Here is a 10,429-nt window from a genome sequence, read left to right on the forward strand (position 1 = left end):
GATCAAATCAGAAAGGCCCCACGAATTGCAAAGTTAGAATTTCCTGGGATGAAAAATGAAGCTATTTTGTACACTGTCAGCAGAATGTAAATGAATGAGTGGAATGAATTAGTGCACGATAAACTTTTAAAAAGCCAAGTTGCCATTTAAAACAGTAGCGAGAGCTCTGGAATGATTTAAGATAAAAAAAAATAATAGCACTACTCTAACGCCATTCAATTATGGCCTGCACAGCAAACCATAAATATCCTTTACCGCCCTCTGGGATATGACATCTTTGCTCTATTGCACTCAGAGCTGTGCCCCCAATGGCAGCTCCTCCTCTCACTGTCCCACAGAGCTCCCATCTCCATCCCCAGGGCTATCTCCACATCACAGCCTGGTGCCACCGAGGTGCCAAAGACCCCCCCGTGCCCACACACGTCCCTAATCCCACTGAGCTCCTCTCTCTGCATAACCACTCTTGCTAGAACCAAGCAGCCCTTCTTCACGCCCCGTTCTCCTCCACAAACAGCTGATTTATTCTGTTTATAAACTCCAGAGATTGTTTAATCCATGTGAAACCACTTTGTTTCTGCCAGAGTTGCTCCAGAGCTGCTCATGCTTTCATTCTGGCCGCAGCCGCGCTCTCCCGCAGGGCTCCGGGTGCAGCAGTGCCCACTCAGTGGCTCCCACAGCTGCCGTATCTCTGATGCTGCCAAGAGAGGGGCTGCCAGTGCTCCAGGGCTGGGATTGGTGCTGGGGCTTCAGCTGAGCGCTGCCCATGGGTATGAAGCTGAAGCAGCTGTCCATGCAGCTGTAGACCACCCATGGATGAGGCATCAGCCGATGCAGGGAGGTGCACTGGGATGGACTCCTGACATATGTCTGACATATTGCCTGCTCATCAACCCCAAGCACAACCGTTAGCATGATGAGGTTCCCCACAAAGGCAGAGGGCATGCACCCAATGCCCACACAAGTGCACCAGGAGAGATTTCATTGCCACTGCTTCGTGCTGTGCTGAGCAGAGTATTGGCACAGTGAGATTTCCCCTCTGCACAGAGAGATGGGCCACAGCCCCCTGACAAGCATCGAATAATAATTGTTTTGTTTTATTTTCAGTAAGCCACAATGACTCTGCTGATGCGAGTGATTAATTTGGCTCTTTCCTGATATATTGGTTGATATTTGTATCATCTGGGGCCTCCTCCTTTCACAGCAAGCAAAAACATCGCAGCCAGGAGGGAAACAGCTCAGCACCCCCTCCCCACTCCCCAGCCAGGCTGGGGTGGGCTCTTGCCCATCAGATGCTGTGTTATTGCATCCAGCAGCGCAGCCCCGTGCCCCACGTCAGGCAGCACCGCGACGCACCGAGCAGTAGCAGGTGGGAGATGAATCACCCAGGGAGAATTCTGATCTCGTGGCTGCCCGGAATTGGCACAGACACTAAAATGTAGTGGTGTGGGTAGGCGGGCGTAGAAGTGTCTCCACGCACGGATGGAGTTTGGGTCTCTCTGCACCCTGACGCACGTCTCCGCCGTGCGCACGGCGCGGCTGCCTCGTAGCTCTGGGAGATTTCAGTCCCACGATGTGTGCTGCTCTGGTGAGCGCAGGGCAGAGGGCTCAGCACCCTCCTGAACGCTGCACCTTTGGGTGCACTCAGCACAAAGGCAGAGGACTCTTCCATCACGACCGCACGCTCTGGGGAGGATGAGGCGCCGAGATTTCACGCCGCCGAGCACAAATGATGTTATGAGTGGGTAATTGCAGAATTCATTTTTAGATAGCGCTACAAATGTAGCTATTAACATCAGCTCCCATCTCTCCTGAGTGATTTACCTGTTTCATTTTATGCAGTGAATTAAACACCAAAATATCCATCGTCTACATGGATTCCGCTATCGATTGGTGTGAGATGCACAGCATCAGTCACTCCCGCGGCCGCACCGCCTGCCCGCTTTGGTGACATGCAGGATTAGCCACAGAAGAATAAAGGCAGCAGCTTTGGGAAAAATGTCTGCAGGTCAGTCGCTGTGCTGGGATATCCAGCTCCACAGGTGCACATCTGTCTCCAGAACATCGAAATGTCAGCCTGTGGGTAATTATTTGAAGAATGAGACACTTTACTGTCTAATCCATGACATGTCTTATAGCATGCCTAAGACATTAATGTTCTTCTAAATCATCGCTGGGTATAATATTTTGCCACTGATATCAAGCATAATCTTCATGTTGGATATGCTTCTGTTATCCAACAGTACTCTGTAAAATTACAGTGACACTAACGCTTACCTCCCTTATTGAATGGAAAAATCAAATTATAGATGAAGCACCATTGATTTTGTCATGGGCTCCAAGGTGGCAGGGAGTCAATTGACCTTTATCGGAAGGGAAAGAAAAAGGTGGAGGTGTTTCTGTTACTTTTCATCGTCCTCCTGGTGCGTATCGTCACTCCTTCTGGGGCTGACAGCCTCACTGGCTTTGCTGGGGATGGTTTCCTTCAGCAGGGGTGAGATGCACAGCAGTGCCTCGTGCCCAATGACACGTTTGGCCCTTTAAACAAAACACGTCCACGCTGCAGTTTTATGAGCAGGCTTCCCTGCCTCCTTCGCGCAGCGTGATTTAGAAAGCCAGACATGTTAATTCATCGCTAAGCCCTGCAAGTGGAAGCTGCTGCTATCGTTTATCAGCCCTCTTATAGAGCTTGAATAATCTTCTACATGCATCATTACTTTGTTGAGGCTATTCTTGAGAAATTCGTAGTAAAATGCAGCAAGAAAGGATAGCATCATTATCAGGATTTGCTCCACTCAACAGACAAACTTTCCCCTTATTACAAATGGAAAACGCTTTTTTCCTCCCCATAAATGGCCTGAGGCTGTACACATCTGATTAAAGATGGAACAACTGCTGAAGGATTTGTGCAGCGTGCCATCCCAGCACACAGACACCAGCACTGTGCACCCATCAGCGCCACAGCAGAGCCTAATGTGAGCAGCCCAGTGGGGCAGCAGCAGTGTGCCATGCAGGAGAGCTCCCTCGTGAGCTCCACTGAGCTTGGGCATGTCCCCTCCCCACCTCCATCCACGTGGAAATGTCCCCTCACATCTCCATCCACATGGAAATGTCCCCTCCCCACCTCCATCCACGTGGAAATGTCCCCTCACATCTCCATCCACATGGAAATGTCCCCTCCCCACCTCCATCTACGTGTCACCATGCCCATCCCTCTGTCCTACCTCTCCTCCAGCCTCGACCTCAACACGTCCCTTCTCTTCCTTTCTGGAGCACCTAGGGAGGAGGTGGGCTCTTGCTGATGCCTCCCAGTGTTCCTGCAGCAGAAAGGATCACCTCTGAGCCTGCTGCCAGCACTAATGTCTCAAACACTCAACTTTGGCAGCATGTGGTTTTCTCCTCCAAGCTCCCCTCCCCTCTCCAACATGCAGAACAAGGCTGCTCATTAAGTGGAGGGCAGCTTTATCACACTGATTACATTAACCTAATAGCACCTGCACAAAGCAACCAAAAAAAAAAAAAAGGCCTTTTTTTAAAGCAAAGACCTGATCTATGAAGTATTGATTAAATTCAAGGATTAAATTAAGCAGTGACTGAATGAAATGCAAGGACTTGCAAGACAGTCTATATGCAGAGCACTGACGACAATGGCCATGGGGGAAATACAAAAGGCTTTGGAGCTCAGCAGAAATGAGGCAGCACCACGTCCTTCAGAGAGTGAAAAGGGGAAAATGCACACGGCCAAAAGGCAAAGCACACAGCCTGCCTCCTGCTGAGCTTCAACTCCCACCGATGGTGGGAACTGGGAACGCATTTCCACGGGTGTGGATGTGGATGAGCACTGCTCTGCACAGCACGAAGTCACGGTCCCAAAGCCCTGAGATGGGGGTGGTGTGGGAAGCTGTGTGTGCCTTCCGTGCCGTGCCATTGTAAGCTGTTAAAGGGATTTCTGCATGGTGATCCTGAGAAATTGTTGCTTCTATTTTCCTCCCTCTCTGAGAGATTTCTGATCCTGCATCAGAGAGGAAAGTTGCATCATCTGGATATGCAGTAAGCTGCTTGTTGTGGTTGCCAACTCCTTCTCATTTCCTTCAGATTGGCTCAGCTTTACTTAGATAAAATTGTCACCAGAACAAAGACGAAAAAGAATCTTTTCAGCTGGCGTAAGTTGGCAGATCCCAACTAAGTCAATTAATTGACTTCGGTTTGTATTTTCCAAGTATCTCGCTGAAAGCCGTAACATCCAGGCTGAGACATTCTCCAAGAGCCCATCATTTCCGATAAAGCCAAGATGAAGGCACGTTTTAGCTCCAGGAGGAAATGAGCACCGCCCTCCCCACGCTTTACAGCATGTGGCAGTGGATGCATGAGCAACAGGCGGGTTCTCCTGCATTCCCACCCTGCTCAAGGAACGGTTCATGGGAGAGCCACGGAAAGGTTGGACCGAGGAAACCCCTTGGGCCAGCTGACAGCTTTTTCATTCGTCCCAAAAGACATCTGCAACGTTACTTAATGCAAATGCAGAACCAAACGCTGGGCAGACCTTGGCTGCCATGCAAACCATCTCCCTCCGTGCAGAGGACGCGTCTCCAGAGCTTTGCCTCCTGCCCTATGGGAGCTGCCAGGTTCCAACCGCACGGTGACGTGGCCAGGACAGTCACAAGAGGGAGACAGAGCCCATTCAGCACGGCCAGCAGCACCCAGAGCCTCCAGCACCCAGTGCTGCTGAGCACCCCGGGCAGCACCGCGTGGTTCCTCGCTGCCTGCACGGTGGGTGCAACCTGCACACGTGGGAAGCACGCATGGAGCACAGCATGCAGCCCAGCGCCGTGCCCCAGCATCCTGCAGATGTGGGCCAGAGTGGGGACAGCTGTGACAGCAGGAAGAACGTCTTACATCTCCTTCTGTGGCTCATTACAGAGCCTCGTCCAAGATGGCACGCATTATCAGCCCCAGCCCTGTTGTGATGCAGACATCAGTTCATAATCTTGATTATTGGCCTGGAACCACGTTCCTTTTTACCATGATTTGAAAGGAAAATAATGTTTTATACCAACTTCCCCTTTTTGTTTCGGGGTATTAAGAAATGAAACATTAATGGAAGGTGGAAAATGAGCCGAGTGTACAGCCACTATTTAGCAAATTGTTCCTGTTCATCTCTGGGAGAGGAGGAAAAAAAAATAGGAGAAAGAATAAAACTGTGCCTAGAAACATACCATTTCCCCAATGCATGCATGGCTGACAGCCACTAAGCACAAATGAATAAATATTTTATGTACTTTAATTTCCTCATCTACGAGCTTGATGTTCTGAGCCTTTCTTTGCTTTATTTTGCTACTTCATAAATGTTAAAAACGTTTATCCTCTTATTCTTTCCAACAAAAGCCAGACTTTTGCCAGTTTGTGCTCTTATTCCATTTTGCTTTCATCTCTTTATTAGCATAGCAAAATAGCACGTCACCTGCAGTTTTCTGCCTTCAGTAATTTCTCCTTTCTATTTTTTTTTCCTCCTTCCTTCGTTTTCTTATCACCTGTACTCCGATCTCTGTATTATTCAGGAAGCACAGTGTTTGATTTTTCTTTTTTTTTGTCCCAGCTGCTCATTGAACCCTACAGCCTATTGAGATGCAGCTTGCTGCTTCTTTTTTTTCCTTGTGTTTATTTCATTTCCCTTCTTATTACGATTATCTCCTCTCCCTTACTACACCATCGCAATCTTTCTCTCTCAGTCCCCACCCTGCAGCAGTGCTGTTGGGATGCCCAGAGCCCAGCACTTTTCTCCACTCTGCATTTTTTCTGTTTTGCATTTCTCCTGTAAAAATACTTTCTGGAAAATTCCCACTTCTGTGATCCTTCAGAAGAAGAGATCAGCATCTTCGTGTTACCCATGGGAGCCACGAAGCTGCCATTCTCCTGGCTAGGGGGCAACTGAAGCCCCATCCCTCAGGTAGGGTCTCATCATCCCCCCAAGTGCCTCATCTCTCCTCTGTGCCTCTCACCCTCCGCGGAGGGCCACAAGGCACAGCGACAGCATCCTTATGACCTCGGACTGCCCCAAAGGTCCCTCAATGAGTGAGAGAGCCTCAGAGAGCTGTGAGGTGCTGAGACACGCAGTGACACCACGTCCCCATCGCCACCGATCCCCAGCATTGCCGCACACAGCCAGTGAAACCAGTGCCTTTCCTCTAGGAGAGAAGTGCCAGAAGCCATTGGAAGCAGGAGCCCCTGCCACAAAATCGGTGATTTTTTGCTCTGAAATAGGTTGGTTTGACTCTACTCAACGTCACAAAGCCCCAGAGAATGGCACAGACGTGCGCCAGGTGACCCACAGCATGGGGCATCCCTGCGACAGGGCAGCACACAGAGAGCAGCAATTAAAAGCTTAATCCTTCTTAAAAGGAGCTTTAGCAGAAGGGACACGGAGGTGAGGATGGATGCAGCTTTCCTGAGAGACAGGAAAGCAATAACAGAGAGCAGAGAAAGGTGAAAGCTAACAGGTATTAATCATAGACAGGGGTCAGTAAGAAGGCTTTGAGGTGAAGATAGATAAGAAAATGTCTCTTGAAATGTATAATTGGCAGGAATTTGGAGAACTACCAGCACCTGCTGTGTGCTGTAGCTCCAGTGTTGCATTATCCTTTCCTGGCAATTTACTAAATTTATTCTTCTTTGATTTCTAACAAAATTCAGAGCTCATCATCACCCGGTGGGTTATTTCCATTTGTCTGCTTAAGAAGTGATTTTAGAAAGCCTCAGATACTTTTAATTAGCTTTAATTTTCTAAGCTCTTTTCCTCAACCTGTGATTACTGTTTAACTGAACTGTATCTATTGTCTTTACTCGCTCCTGCGGGCTGAAAAACTCCAATTTCCTTGAAACCAGGCAACGTATCTGAAAATAATGGCAACTGGGAGTTGGGTTCTTGGAAACACCTTTTCTTTGCCCATACAACAAATAATACTAGAAGGTGGGATGCAGAGGACCCACTTCTCAGTGGCACTTAGCTGGGCTGCTCTCCAGGTAGGAGAGCTCTCATGATGATGGATTGCAGAGCACAGCAGCGCCCTGGGACCGACCCCAGGTATCAGCCTTGGGGTCAGCAGAGCCAGGACAGCTCCTGGAGCTCTAATGATGCTCAGAGCATCGCCTCTGACACAACCTAACAACGCTTGGTGCACTCAGCACATGTGCAACAACCGCCTAACGGAGCTGCCAACCCAGTGCAGTTTGCATGGGATTGAAATCAAAGCTCCCTGCTGCAGATTACCAGAGATGAGCCCTGACACGGAGAACTATTTTTAATTCAAAGACTTGTTTCTGCCCTGTATGTCAGCCTGTGAGCTCAGCTCCCTCCCCACGTTCTGTCAATTTGCAAGGAAACAGTCAAATCCGATTATTATGGGAGATGTGCAGAGAGGTAACACGGCACGAGGTGACATAATACGTGTTGGGGAAGGTGCTATACTGAGCTTGTCTGTTTTCTGCATGTTATAAATCCCAAAGCTCTGAAGAAGAAGAAATATCCAAGGGGTTGTTATTGCCATAAGCCCTTGAGCTCAAATATCTTTGTCGTGAGAGTCATGGATTCAGAATTCGTCTACAAGGGAATGCAGCTGCTCAGCACTGGGGTCGGTACCCTCTCTCCTGTGGGAGAAGGCAGTACCATAAAGGCTTTATTCAGGATCAGCACTCCACGTCCACCCCACAGCTCTCCTCCTCTCCAGGGATCCCCCATTATCCAGCTTCCATCAGGGGGCTGAGGCAGCACCAAAGCAGTGAGGGAAGGAGGCAATCTGTGATGCTCACATAAAGTGGGAGAGGGACAAAGATGCAATGATCCATCAACGACAACTCCAAGAGGCCCTAAGAAGAGGCTCTACAGCCCACTGAGAGTCCCTGCTCAATGACCTCAAAGCTGAATCTTCACCCTCATAGCAGGGCAGGGCTGACCCAGTGCTTTAGGAGAGGTCAGGCTCACAGCCAGCCTTTGTGGGCTCTCTCCTTGAGCACAGGCTGCAGCATCAGAGACAGTAGCTTGAAGAGTGCTCTAAGTTCCCCGAGGAAAATGTCATTGAGATGGTTGATAATAATTAATTGCTCTTTTATTGTACTGGATAGCTTGAGGTGGCACACGCAATGAGTCTGGAAAGCACACCCAGTACTCAACAATACACTTATAAATATTGATGGTAACTGGATGAGACAGGAGACTCCACGCTCATCAAGGCGAGGAGCTCAGCCTCATCCTCAGCACAGCCCTGGGTGCTGCTGTCAGAACAATAACAGCAACAACAGCGTAATTTGCTGCCCTGGAACAAATGATACCTGCTAATGCAAAGGCATTTCGCTCTACATCCGAGTAATTACCTTTCTGATTGCTGTAAGAGGCAGCAAACGACCTGGTTACCCATGGCAGTAACCCATCCTCCTCACAGCAGGTCCACAGAACATCTCCAGCAATGCTTCCAGGGCCTGGGCTTCATTAGCTGCTCCAGCTCCACAGACTCAGATAGCATTTTTTTCCTCATTTGCTGCAATAGCATCACCTTTCACCACCCTTTTGTCGGACACTACAACCACACACAATATCCACAGCCCCTCTCAGAAAGAAACCCTTTAGCTTTAATAGAAGCCCTGGGCTTCTTAAAGCCCTGATTGCAAAGCAGGAAAACCTGCAGCCCCCCAGCAGGCCTGGAACAAACCCACCCAGCTGCTAACATGGACACAAGTGGGGTTACTGAACCTGAACACAGGCATGTGGGTATAATGCACCTAATGGGAGATGGCAGATGCACCTCGTTTATTTTCAGAAGACTCATTTAAAGGTGGGTACAATAAAAACCATCTTTCCATTAGGGAAAAAGATGACAAAAGGTAAAAAAAAAAATAAAGCTTTACAAAGAAGAGAGCAACCAGAGAAGCTGTATGGGAAGGGATGGATGAGGGATGCTGTTGTTACAACAGGGGACAAGAAATGCTGTGGTTCTGAGAGCCCTTCTCAGCAGATGTATGTAAGGGCATTTTTTGTCCACTGAATCTGCGCTCTGCTTTGAAACTTGAAAATCTTTTAACATCAGAGAAGCAAGACATCCTCACAGAGGGCCTTTATTGGCCCAGCGTAGCAGAACTGAATGGGTTATAAATGCCAGAAATAGTGCTGTGCTCAGCTCCCCTGCCCAGCCTGCTGCTGCCCGGTGTCAGAGGATGAGGAGGAAGGAGCTCCACGTCCCCCTGCCTGGTTCTGGGGGGAAGGAGCTCCTTTCCCAGCCAGGGGAAGGACAGGGAGAGAATTCAAAGCCCCCCCCCGCCCACAATAGGAAGCAGCATTGTAATGAGAAAGAAAAGAAATATGAAAGTGAGTGGAAGAATGAATGATTTGGGAAGATGAAAGTGAAGAACGGAAAGTTGAGTGAGACAAAGAGAGCTCTGTGTTTCCTGCAGCTGTGCTACCGTGATCAAAGCACTGCAAAACCAAAGCCAATGGTCCAGCAGACCAGTGCGGTGTGCCAGGCTGCAGCCTTCCTCCATGGGAAGTGGAGGAGCAGGAGGAGAAGCAGGAGGAGGAAGGGTTTCTGCTGCCCCGTGGAAGGGCTGGAAGCCATCAGGCACACAGTGCTCATCCAGAGCTGTTGCTTCATTCATTCTTATTGAATACGTCCTGTAATAAACCCAATGGCCCCCAGCCACTCTGCACAGCACTCCTCACCCATAACTCCCCATTACATCTCACCCACCCGAGGAGCTGAGATTCTCCAGGAGAGCTGTGCTGGAGATAAATTCAGAGGAAAGGCACGCAGCCCTTAATGCAGCTGGGGGCCACAAGAAGCCCTTCTTAAAGTGAGTGCAGCCACCTAAAACTGTCAGCTGGACAACAGAAATATGCTCTGCTCATTCATTGCTTTCTATGACCACACAGTGGGTCCCTCGGATGCAGTTTCTGAGCAGATCTTGCCATGTATTGTGGCTGTTACAGGAGGCAGTTTGGGCTGGGTGGTATCAGCAGGCTCCAGGCTCTCCCACCGACCAATGGGGCACAGGAATAAGAGGCTGCATCTCCAGCAAAGCCTGCAAAAACAGTTCAGACCAAGTTTGCCCTTTATTTGTGGATGCCTGCAAGGTTTCTCCCTCCTGCTTTTCCTCCCGATTCCCATTGAAGCACTCAATGAAAGCACCCAATCATTGCAGCTGCCCACCAATTAAGCATGGGATGCTGTCCCAGCTGCTGCCCATGAACCCCATCTGCAGCAGAGCAAGGATGAACAGAGCCAGGTGGGCTGGGCAGCACTGTGGGAGCTGATGCTGCTGCTTTTTTTTTTTCCAATGGCAAGAACAAAAGCCCAAGGCAGCAGGAGGAGGAGCTCCATCTGCACCCCACAGCCGGTGCCGTGCACTGCGCTCAGTCCCATGGGCAGAATGCCTGCCGGCACCGGGC

At 49.5% G+C, this 10,429-nt stretch overlaps 1 long non-coding RNA gene across 2 annotated transcripts; it reads right to left on the bottom strand.

The window, feature by feature from the left end:
• Window positions 1–206: 206 nt before the first annotated feature.
• LOC116217406 lies at window positions 207–4,623 on the bottom strand. 2 transcript variants are annotated; one of them, XR_004161888.1, is made up of 3 exons: window positions 4,541–4,623; window positions 3,222–3,314; window positions 207–2,074 (listed from the first exon to the last, which is right to left on the bottom strand). It is a non-coding gene; the product is annotated as an uncharacterized LOC116217406 (long non-coding RNA). The 2 variants fall into 2 exon arrangements; XR_004161889.1 differs by lacking the exon at window positions 4,541–4,623 and adding an exon at window positions 2,404–2,535 and having other exon boundaries at window positions 3,222–3,414.
• Window positions 4,624–10,429: the final 5,806 nt, after the last annotated feature.

The sequence above is a fragment of the Meleagris gallopavo genome, chromosome 23 (assembly GCF_000146605.3).
Source record: "Meleagris gallopavo isolate NT-WF06-2002-E0010 breed Aviagen turkey brand Nicholas breeding stock chromosome 23, Turkey_5.1, whole genome shotgun sequence".
Taxonomy (NCBI): Eukaryota; Metazoa; Chordata; class Aves; order Galliformes; family Phasianidae; genus Meleagris; species Meleagris gallopavo.